General features: G+C 41.3%; 1 pseudogene; it reads right to left on the bottom strand.

The window, feature by feature from the left end:
• Positions 1-215: 215 nt before the first annotated feature.
• On the bottom strand, positions 216-1,176 carry LOC133096590 (large ribosomal subunit protein uL22m-like; annotated as a pseudogene).
• Positions 1,177-12,570: the final 11,394 nt, after the last annotated feature.

Genomic DNA, 12,570 nt, shown 5'->3' with positions numbered 1-12,570 from the left:
AGAATCTTATCAGACATCCTGGAGTTTCCAGGGTGGCCTTAATGTTGTGTCCTTCTATTGTTTTCACCAAAGGTATCTTGGCCTTGATTCTCTGAAAAACAGAGCCTTCAGATTTGGTGGGTTTTTTCTTCATAAAAAGCATTTGTCTTTAATTTTTGTTGGTTTTTAGGAAACAAATGGTAAAATATATACACTGTGGATTCTGAATTTCCCCGTCACAGTGTGAATGTGATGGTCCGGTTTCAAAGCTCCTGAATATATTCTTTGGTGTGGGTGACACTGTCTTTGGTATCTCACGTGGAGGTGGGAGGCCTTCCACCAACTTCGCAAAATAATGGCACCAAACCTCCATGATCCCAAAGCCACCTCCATGGTGGTATCGGATGTGTTTCGGGTACTGGCCTCGCCCTGAAGTGGGCTCAGCTGTATATATTTAGCTGGATCTGAATTCCACATTGTGGTCTCTCGCTGCCATATCTTGTGCTTCTAAGAGAACCTCCTCTGTTATCTGGGCCCCTCTTTTGTCACTAAATTCCAGTTGAGCTAAAGCCTGGTCAGTGGACATTCCTCGAATCAGTTTTGCCAAATACCACATCTTGTCTTTGCTGTACTTTGTATTCGACAATGGTAGATTTCAGCTGGTCTCTGAGGAGGTTCTTCAGGTAGCTGTGGAGGATAAACAATTTTATTCTCCCATTTTCGAGAAATTTCAAGAGAAGCACTGGTGTGGATATGTGATTAGGGTAAAATGTTATGAGATGAAAGAAACCCCAAGACCAGCTTCCCCCTCAGATTCTGCATCCATAACGCATCCAAACGTTCAGTCTTGCCACTGCCATCTTTCCTGGAACTTGTAAGTTGTTTATTGGGGAATGTGATTCTGGGAGCAATAGGGCAGGACAGGAGAGGGGAACAGGGAAGGAGAGAGAAACAATACAAGGATATGAAACTGAACTGGCCATTGCTAAGGACACCTGGTGCTCCGTCCTGACCAGACCTTCTGAAGAGCTGATGGAAAGCACCTCTGAACTGTCCACGGAGGGGCAGACATGGGGAACGGTCGTTAATTCCCCCACGCTTCTGGGCTGGGTGGGTTCCCACAGGCGTCCCTTGCCTCAGCATCGTCAAAACCCCAAGGCCAGAACTGAGAGGTTCACTGCACAGGCTCAAGTGCATCCGCACGAGGTCCATCAAAGCCCACAGGAAACTGGTTATCACGGCAGTGGCCAGATAGGAGGTGGGGCTGGGAGGTTTGGACGTGGGGCGCAGTCACACCTGGCTTCTCTCTGACCTGCTGGTGCCCCGCCTCTAAGTCCAGTTCATCACAGAGTCCTGACCAAGGTGGTGGCTAGTTGCAGTCTTCGCAAGGACTTGATATAAAAGGGCTAGTGGGACAGGCTGCAGCTAGTTTACAGGCCGTTGTTGGTATTTAAGACTTCCCTCCTTTGCCATAAACTGAGATCAGTGGTTCTCAAATTTTTCACATTAGAAACATCTGAGCAGCTTTTATAAAATCCTTAGCCCAGGCTGTAACCCAGACAATAAATCAGTGTAGTTATCTAATTAGAAAATTAACATCGATAACAGCATTGCCTAATTTACAGACATTGCTCAAATTTCCCCGCTTGTCCTCTCCTGTCCTTTTTTTGTCCATGATCCAATCCGGGGTCAAATGCTTTCAGTTCTCCCGACTCCTTCGTGTCCTCCAACCTGCAAGAGTTCTTCAGTCTTTCCTTATCATGACCTTGACACTTTTGAAGAGGACCAATCAGTTATTTTACAGAATGTGCCTCAGTTTGGGTTTGTCTGGTGATGTTTCATGATTCGACTGAGGTTGTACATTTTTGGCAAGAACATCTCAGAAGGAATATTGTACACTTCTCAGTGCATTATATTATGGTTATATGATGTTGATATGTCTTACCAGTGGTGACGTTCATCTTGATCACCTGGTTAAGGTGACGTCTTCTAAGTTTCTCTAGTGTAAAGTTATAATTTTCCCCTTTGTAACCAATATATATCTTGTGGGGAGATTCTTTGAGACTATGCAAATACCCTGTTTCTCCTCATACTTTGCTCACTAAGTATAGCATCCATCAGTGGTTCTTACCTACCACACTTACCACTAGGTATGTGCCTAATGTTGACTTTCTATATTCTTAATTCCTTCTACATTTATCCGTTGGAATTGTAATCTAAGTAAGAGCTAAACGTGCCTTTAAATAACTCAGAGAATATAACAGCCCTAGATAAAGGGGTTGGTTTGGGGCTTGACTGGAGGAATAAGTGAGAAACAAAACTATTGGCGTGAGTAGAGTGAAATTAGATACATGCTGGTAGTTTTCATTTAGGGCCTGATAATTTCACTGGATACAGGGAGCAGCCAGAGATGAGGAATGCATAGTTGGGAAGTGTTTCAGGAATGAAACATAACACAGCAGTGTCTTCTAGAGTAAAAAAAAAAAACAAAGTTGGTGGGGGGGGTGCAAGAGGGTTACTATGTGATATCTGTATAAAAAAGGAACACATTTATGCAAATATCCCAAGATTAATATCAGAAGAAAAGAAGGGCATAAAGGTACCAGCTGCAAAGATGCAGAACAAAAGCAAAAGAGGAAAAGCTGAGCTTGATACATCTGCTCACAGGAAGACAGAGAAGTTGTCTGAGGTGACAAGAAAGGTCGGGAGGTAGGGGGGTAGGCAGTGAGGAGAGACTTAAGAAGAAATGAGGAAATAAGGACACAGCTGGTGATCCCAGCAAAGGAAACTAGGAAAATTAGCTAGAGGTGGAAAACTCCTGAATCAAGAAAAGAAGAGAAGTGGGTCTTGCAGGGTAGGAGTCTGGCAGTCGCAGTTCAGAACAAGGGCCTTGTCACTCAGGGGTCTGGGAAGAAAGGAATGGAAGGGAGGGAAGGAAGGGGAGAAGGACAAATTGAGTGTAAAGGGCATCCTAGCCATGAGTTTTTTAGTTACAATGACAACAAGTCAGCTCAAACCACCTTAGGCAAAAAGAGACTCTCTGGGTTTCCAGATCTGGGAAAGTCAGGATAGGAGCTGACAGAGGGTTGCCAGCCCCCAAAACTCAAAGTTATAGGCCCTTGTCTCTCCCTCTCCTCCCTACCCCACCCCACCATCTCTCAGTTCTTTTCTCTTGTGGGTATTGGCCTTACTGCTTCCCATCTCAGATGGGCTTCCTCTGTGCAGACAGGGAAGATGGCTGCCTGTATCTCAAAGCTTTCATTGTCTCAGCTCAGCGGCCCTGGCGCAAAGACAGACTACTGTATGCCAGCATCTGCCTGTCAGTGCCAAAGAAGAACTCTGATTGGCCCTCCTTGGATCCCAGGCCCACACTTTGAACCAGTCACTGCTGCTAGAGAAATGAAGTACTGTCTGATTGGCCAGGCCTGGGTTAAATGCCCATACAGTGCTTTGGAATCTGGGTGGGACCAAGATTAATAGAATCACTTAGAATGGCAGTTACCCAAAGTAAAGAGATGTATTCTTACCAGAACAAGGGAGGGCAGACTTGCTAGGAACATCAAGAGATGCTTCCTACTGAAGACTCCCAGAAAGAACTTCTGGAAATAATAATAGTCAATTTTATTATAATAGCAAATATTCCTTGAGTGCTTACTATGTGACAGGCACTGTCCTAAGCCCTTTATGTGTATTAAAAGCTCATACCATGCCTAGATACTGTTATTATCACCATTATACAGAGGAGGAAACAGACACAGGTAGGTTGAGTCACTCGTCCAAGGGCCCACTGAAAATAAGCAGTAGAGCAAGGACTTCATCCAGGCAGTCTAAATGAAGAGCCTGTGCTCTTAACCACTGACATAGGATCTGAGCAAGGTAGACAATTGAGAAATAAAAATAAAGTCAAATAAGAAAAAAGACAGAGTTTGAAGGAAGCCACGAAGGAGGGTTGATAAATCCCCACAAAGAGGTTATAAACCTATCACAGCCAGTGATATTATAGCACTTACAGACAGTTAGAACTTAGACACTTAGAACTAGACTATAAAAACACTGCTTGGAGAAGTCTGAAGGTAGGTACTAGAAAAGAGAGAAGAATGTGGAAGACCAGTCCATTGTATCCATGGGGAACTCAGATGAGGCTACTGATATTTTTTTCCAAATCTTTTCTATTTTGGTAAAATATACACAACACAAAATTTACCGTCTTAACCATTTTTAGGTGTACAGTTCAGTGGTATTAAGTACATTAACATTGTTGTACAACCATCACCACCATCCATCTCCAGATGTCTTACCATCTTACAAAAACTGAAACTCTATACCAGTTAAACACTAACTCCCCATTCCCCTCCTCTCCCTGGGCCCTGGCCACCACCATTCTACTTTCTGTCTCTGTGAATGTGACTACTGTAGTATCTCATATAAGTGGAATTATACAGTATTTGTCTTTTTATGACAGGCTTATCTCACTAAGCAAAATGCCTTCAAGGTTCATTAACGTTGTACCATATGTCAGAATTTCCCTCCTTTTTAAGACTGAATAATATTCCATTGTATGTATATGCCACATTTTTGCTTATCCATTCATCCATCAATGGACAAGGCTATTGATTTGTTGTTTTTGTTCAGTGGTGGAATAGGGAAGAATTTAGAACATGTTATTGTACTAGGGAAAGCAATAAATAGGCCGTTAGCCATCTTTTTCTGAAAAATACTCCTTGGACTTGCCTCAAATTAACGGCAGTAGACCAGGAGTAGAAGAAACCCCCATGTTCATTGCAGCATTGTTTACAATAGCCAAGATATGGAAACAACCTAAGTGTCCATCGACATATGAATGGATAAAGAAAATGTGGTATATATACACAATGGAAGATCATTCAGCCATAAAAAAGAATTTTGTCATTTTTAACAACATGGATGGAACTTGGGGGCATTATGCTAAATGAAATGTCAGAAAGAAAGACTAGTACTATATGATCTCACTTATATGTGGAATCTAAAACAGAAAACCAAACTCATAGATACAGAGAACAGATCGGTGGCTGCCAGAGGAAGAGGTTAGGGGTGGGCAAAATGAGTGAAGAGAGACAAAAGGTACAAACTTCTAACTATAAAATAAACAAGTCATGAGGATGTAATGTACCATATGGTAACTATAGTTAATAATACTGTATTGCATGTTTGAAATTTGCTAGGAGAGTAAATCTTAAAAGTTCTTACACAAAAAAAATTATGTATGTGTGGTGATGGATGTGAATAAGTCTTATTGTGGTGATCATCTCCCAATATATACAAATATAGAATCATCACGTTGTACACCTGAAACTAATGTTGTATGTCAATTATACCTCAATTTTTTAAAAATATGAAAGTACATGTGAAGCACTAAGTCAATAAACAAATACTGGTTACTATTAATACTATATTAGAAGTGTTAGTATCAGTCCAGGAACCTATATTTTTATTAGTGTTTTTCAATAAATTTATATAATGTGAAAAAAAAATAGAAGGCATCAGAAACACTAATACTGAACCAAAGCTCCGTGTGACACACATAGGTTGCTTGGGTAACATGTATATCTTTATAATAAACCTGAAAGCACGAGGAAAGAGAATGCCTATAAAAAGCTTTTGGGACATGTACAGTGGTGGAGATGAGCCAGGCATTACTGCTCTCCTAGGAAATTAGTTGCTTGAAGACTGCTTCAGAAAGTGTGGTTCAGAAGAGTCAGCCCAGGAGCCTGTCGGAGGGGCGGCAGTGATCCTGGGAGGTTCTGACCCAGCTGTCATTCTCTGGGCACTGCCCTCCGCCCTTGCTGCCAGTGGCTTAGAGCCCCGTTACTCTTTGCCCCAAGGAGCATGTTGCAAGATAACTCAGACGTTCAAGTGCCCTCTAACTTTCCATGCTATTTCCACAGCTTTGAACTTGCACCCAATTTGCCCTTGTATTTCTCATCTGTGAATTTCTCCCGGTGTTTTCTCTATTTCCTCTAGCCCCAAGGCCTCTCTGACCTCCTTAGGGGCCACTGCATTTTCTACAAAGACCCAGAGGAGCATTTGGATTGACCCGCTACATTCCGCCAAGCATCCAACTCTGGCTATAGCAATCTGCCCCAAGAAAGACCTTTAAACTTTCATTCAGTCCTGTCTTTTAACCTTTCTCATTTCTGAATATAAACATTAAGGCTGAGACTGAGCATGAACTGTCCCTTTTCTCAACGCATTTCATTACATACGAAGCACTGTCCCATTTTAAGATATTTGGAGGCATTTCTCACATTCTAAAGTAACTGTGTTCAGTAACCCTCACAGAAAATTCTATTATATTCTTGTCTAATCTTATTTGCTAAAGTTTCAACCTGCTATTTGTTGAGGGAGAGATTGCTTCAATATTGATTGTCCTCCGGTATCTTTTCTTCCCTTCTGTTACAGTGATGGAACCCTTGATTGGTAGACATTTACATAGATGTTCAGTAAAAAGATTGCATTGTTCAACCTCCTGTACCATTAAGTGTGGTCATGTTACTAAGAGCTGGCCAGTTGCATGTGATGGGAAATATGTTCAACTCTGGGATGTGTCTTAATGGAGGGGCATGCCCATCATTCCTCCATTTTTGCAGTGTGGGTGTGGATGTCATACTGGACTGTGTGGGTAAGGGCAATATCCTAAGTATCATAGACCAATAAGGTGGAAAAAACTTGGATCCCTGAATGACCTCATGGAGCAAAACCTCCATCCCATGCCTGGGACCATCTACTTCCTGACTGTAACATGAGAGTAGATAAATTTCTACCCTGTGTAAGTCACAGTTACTTTGGGTCTCTGATCATGCAGCAGAACCTATATAATAAATACACTTGTAGATACACTTAATAGAGATGATCCTCAGTATACCAGATGTAGTGGAAACGTGTAGAGAATTTGAAGGAGCCCTTTCCTATGTTTGGGGGAATTCCCCATTACATAAGTCTCAGTGGAAGATCCTGATCCTTGATTTCACCATCCCTGGAAGTTTGGGCTCAGGTGTGTAATGCAGTCTTGGCCAATCAGATGCTTCTGCTAAGACTTTAAATCTGGAATGAGTGAGGCAAAGAAGCTGGAAAGGTCAAGAATTCATTGTGCCCTGTGGAGCCCACAGGGGCACCCAGACATTTAGTGGGAACAGCAGACATGTGTCCTTTGGCATGATTTGGGCTCTGATTCTCACCTGGGTTCTGAGTGTGGCCTTCCTGGAGATGCTGTGACTTACTCCAAGGGCCTTTTGTGAAATTGCTTTTTTGCTTAAATCAGTCAGAATTCCTTCTGCTTGCAACTAAGAATGCTGACCCACATGCTCAGGTAAGAACTACCACACAATTAACTGTATATGTTTTTGCTTTTACAACTGTTTCACTTTAATAACATACTCACACGAACCACTAAAAGTTACTGGATATTTTTCAGCTTTGACCATCATATTCGTATGGTTTTTCATCTTCATACTAAAGACTAAAACTAGAAGGAACCCTGGGGACTATCTTGCCCACTTCCTTCACTGAGGGACCCTGAGACTTAAAGACATTCTTTCTCATTTCAGTGGATGAATCTCATTTCTATGCATGGTCTCTGATAACTTCTCCAACTAAATCAAAACCATTCCAAATTAAGGGCCTGTCTCTTCTTGTGCTGAAAATTTATTTTGGAAATATAATGAGCTACTTCTGTGTTCCATTACACAGACCACCGAAGGAAATAAAAAGACTGTTGGGCCCAGAACCAATCCTAAGAAAACATCACCAATGGTCAAGAAACTCGAGAGGGGTACAGTTTATAAGTTTCCCTCAGGGCAGCCCTATTTATACGTATTAAAAACAAGCATGGCCTGAGAATTTGCCTCCAATTATCTGCCATTCCTTGGCAAATAATGCTAGTCACTCTGTAGTATTTTAAAGTGGACAAACACATAGAGTTTTCCAATCTTTCTTGAACTGCTCTCAGACACCTCTTCTCTATGATGCAGTTTCAGTTTGTTGATGATTTCCTGCTTCCTTAAACTTCCATATCATTAAGGTAAAGCTGTCATGACTAAGTTTATACTCATACACATATCTCTTCTATATTATTTAGGATTAGGTTCAACTGTAAGAAACAGAAAAACTCTAAATTACTGTGGCTTGGACCAAGATATAAATTTGTTTCTCCCTCAATTAACAGAGTCCAGAGGTAGCTTCTCAAGGGCAGTATCATCAAGACTCAGGCTTCTTCTCTGTTACTATTCTGCCACTTTAGCATGTTGCCTCATGTTCCAAAATTGCTACTGAGTGCCAGTGATCACGTCTGCATGACACCCAGAAGAGATAAAAGAACTCTCTCTTTAAGGACACTGTCGGAAAGTTACACAACACTCCTTATATCTCATTGGACAAAATACGTAAAGCAGACTGTGGAATATGGCCTTTTAGTGTGGTGATTTGCTATTCCAAATAAATTTGGGAAGAGGGAGAGAATGAATGTTGGATAGTACCGTTTTACTTTTCTGATAGATTCTGTGTTGCTTTCTAAGTAATAGATTCAAGTAAAGTCAAGTGGAATAAAGAATATATAGTAATTAAGAGCCCAGTCATTGGAATCAGACTAGCCTAGTTTCAAACTCACTAGGTTTGTAACTTTGTACAAAATACTTAACTTCTTTGAGGTTCTGTCTCTTCATCAGTAAAATGGAGACAGTGATGCCTACTTCATAGTGTTATTACACAGATTAAATGAGATTTTATATATATGGCAGATTAAAGATGGCCACAATCTCTTTGATATCCCTCCCATTGAGAGGTGAGGTCAGTGTCCATTCCCCCTTGAATTCAGGTGAGCCCTATGACTATTTTGACCACTAGACTATGGCAGAAGTGACGCTATGGCCCCCATTCAACATCACCTGATGCTGGAGTTGACCTAGTCACCACTGGCTGTGTGACATTCTGAGGGTATAATACTAGCTGGAATTACTTTCCCTCTCTCATAATTTCACAGACTAGATCAAGTTGGAAAAGTATCCATATTTATAGTCCCAGCTTCTACTTGTATCTCTTGGAATACTTGTTCTTGGAAGCCAGCTGCCACCTAGGAAGTATGACCACCCAGAGACCACCATGCCATGAGAAGCCTAAGCCATGCGGAGATGGGGGCCGAGGAGCACTGGGGTGCCAAACATGTGAATGCAGATGCCATCTTGGAAGATACCTACTGGAAACCCCAGCTACCCTAGGGGATGCCATGTAGATCCTAGACAGATTGCCCAGCAAAATAAAATTGTTGTTTTAAGCCACCAAGTTTTAGGGGTAGTTTGTACACAGCAGTAGATAGCTAGAACAATGTACAGACGCACATGGTAAGTGCTTGACTGGGGTGCTGACCCTGATTCAGGTTTAGCAGTGAGTACCCAGTGACTCTTTGGAAGTCCTCCAGCACAATGATGCCCTGGGTGAAAAATATCACATATTGATAAAGAAGCACATATATTACTTTATCACAGCATTGTATTTTTACTATTTTGATAACAGTATTTTGATTTAGTTGGTTTCCTTTGTAATACTGTGCATTTTCTTTTACACAATTAAATACTTTATGCTGAGATAAAGTCCATAAATTTTCAATTAACTTCCAAAAGAATACATGACAAAAAAAAAGGAATAAGAAAAAAAAAGAAATTAAGAATCCCTGTTGGATTGCCAATTATTAGAGTAATGCAAATCAAAACTACAATGAGGTACCACCTCACACTGGTCAGAATGGCCATCATTAAAAAGTCTACAAATAACAAATGCTGGAGAGGGTGTGGAGAAAAGGGAACCCTCCTACACTGTTGGTGGGAATGTAAATTGGTAACTGCCAATTTACAGTATGGAGGTTCCTTAAAAAACTAAAAATAGGGTTACCATATGATCCAGCAATCCCACTCCTGGGCATATATTGGGATAAAACTATAATTCAAAAAGATACATGCATCCCCTGTGTTCATAGCAGCACTGTTCACAACAGCCAAGACATGGAAACAACCTAAACGTCCATCAACAGATGAACAGATAAAGAAGACAAACACACACACACGCACACACTCACACACACAATGGAATATTACTCAGCCATAAAAAAGAATGATATAATGTCATTTGCAGTTACATGCATGGACCTAGAGATTATCATACTAAGCGAAGTAAGTCAGAAAGAGAAAGGCAAACACCATGTGATATCACTTATATGTGGAATCTAAAATATGACACAAATGAATTTATCTACAAAACAGAAATAGACTCACAGATATAGAGAACAGACTTGTGGCTGCCAAGGGGGAGGGGGGCAGGGAGGGTTGGACTGGGAATTTGGGATTAACAAATGCAAACTATTATATATAGAATGGATAAACATCAAGGTCCTATTGTATAGCACAGGGATCCATATTCAATATCCTGTGATAAACCATAATGGAAAGCAGAGTCCCCTTCCTACCCACCTCCACAGCTATACAGTGGACTGTATTTATTTTAAGCTATACAGCTTAAAATAAACTTTTATTGTGTTAAGCCACTGAGATTTTAGAGTTACGTTATTTAGCCTACACTTCCTAGCAGAGTGTCTAATTATAGAAGAATACATTTATACCCATCAAAGAAAGCCTACCAGAAGGAGAGACTATGATGAGGACAGAAAAGTTTAGCCAGGCTAATATAAAAAGATGACAGTGACTCTGAAGACTGTAAGCTGTCTCATAGATGACCTCAGCATGGCCCTTCCTGCCATAGAGTCCCTTTTTGCCCAGGCTCCACCATCTCCCCCATGCAGACTCTTGGGCTCCTGGTCTTTTCCTTGAGGCCGACCTTTTGCCTCCTCTAGGCTTCTTCCAGGTTCACTGAGAGCTGGCTGTCGCTCAGTGTTGACCTCCGCTGCCTTTGAGCACCGGCCTCTGCCTCTCCTTGGCTCAGGTTGGTCTCCTTGGCTTCACCCCATGCCTCATTCTCAGCCTTGGCTTTAGGTCTCCTGGCTTGAATCCCACCTAGGACCCAGAGTGTCCCCTGCCCAACATTGCCTGATGCTAGAGTTAACCCAGTCACCCTTGGTTGAGTGAACTTCTGAGAGTTAGTCCAACACTAGTTTGGATTATTTTTTCCTTTCCCATAATTTCTTTGAGCTGAATAAGTTAGAAGAATGTCTATATTTATACTCTCAGCTGTTCATGTTATCAATCATATATTACATGAAAGAAAAAAAAACCCTATTTATCAAGCACCTTACTGTGTGTCAACCAATGTGTGAAACACTTCTGCATTTCATTTAATCATTGCCAAAATGCTCCTTTGAGGGAGGTATTTTAGCTGCACATTTCCAGAAGGAAAAAAAAAAAAAATGAAGTGCTGTAAGATTAAGTTATTGCCTAAGATCTCACAGCTAGAAGTGAAGCAGGGAATCTGAACTAGATTCATCTCTTCCCACAGCCCATTCTCTTTCACTCCACAGTGTTGACTCCGGCCACCCCATTCTGGTATGATTATTCAAACAAGACATATAGAGTTCTAGGGGGGCCTGGGGGAAATAGAAAGTGCAAATGTACAGGACCTGTCCTGAGCATCAGAATATTTCATATTTCTCTTGATAACTTGAGTCATGGAACAGACATAAGACCATCATTTGCCAGTGACATTAAGGTGATTAGTTGAGCAGCAGTAAAACGTAATCATGGTAGAATTTAATAAACATGAAACTTCAGAAGGAAGAATGCAAATGCACACTTCAGAGGACCAATTCTGCGAAAGTTTACTTAAAAATATTCTCAGGTTCATAGTGACTCAGCAGAACAGCCCTAATGATACATTTTGATGTTGGTGATAGTGTTGCATATTGTGGTGGTGTTTTTTAAAGTATGACTCCAGGAGTTGTTAGCGAAAGCATGACGTGCAGAGACCATGATGTAATTTTTCCACCCTGTTCAACCTTGGTCAGGACTTCATTGGATTATGTGGCCATTTTAGAGCCATTCAGTTGCGAGGGATATGTGAAGATCTTGGGCATGTTCCAGAGGCCAAGCAATAACAATTATTAGCTTGGGGTAAAGAACCTTATTAACAAAGCCCAGGGGACCAGGGTCATTGAGAAGCAGAAGAGATCAGTGATTAGGATGAAAAATCAGGAATTTCAGTCACTGTAGTAGTGTTTTTCTAAGTGTGCCCCAGAGCCATACCCATCAGCATCACCTGAGATGCATGTAAGAAATGCAAATCTTGGGAAAATCCCAAACCTACTAAACCGAATTTCTGTTGAGGGAGGAGAAAACCCCACAAGGATTATGCACACTGAAGTTGAGAATCTTTGTGCCAGTGGTTCTCAGCCTTAGCTGCACGTTGGAATTACCTGGAGACCGACCTCAGAGATTCTGATTAATTGGTCTGGGATGACTCCAAGACATCAGACTTAAAAGCTCCCCAGGTGATTGTAATGTACACCCAAGGTTGACAATCTCTGCTTTGTGCTAAAACGTAACGTACAAATGCCAGCAAGCAACTGTCCAACTTCCATTGAATCTAGTTTAACACTTTAACTAGATAATTCCTTAAAAT

This window comes from Eubalaena glacialis, chromosome 8 (genome assembly GCF_028564815.1).
Source record: "Eubalaena glacialis isolate mEubGla1 chromosome 8, mEubGla1.1.hap2.+ XY, whole genome shotgun sequence".
Classification (NCBI taxonomy): domain Eukaryota; kingdom Metazoa; phylum Chordata; class Mammalia; order Artiodactyla; family Balaenidae; genus Eubalaena; species Eubalaena glacialis.
Note: the sequence above shows the minus strand (reverse complement) of the source record. Positions and strands in the feature narration are given on the sequence as shown.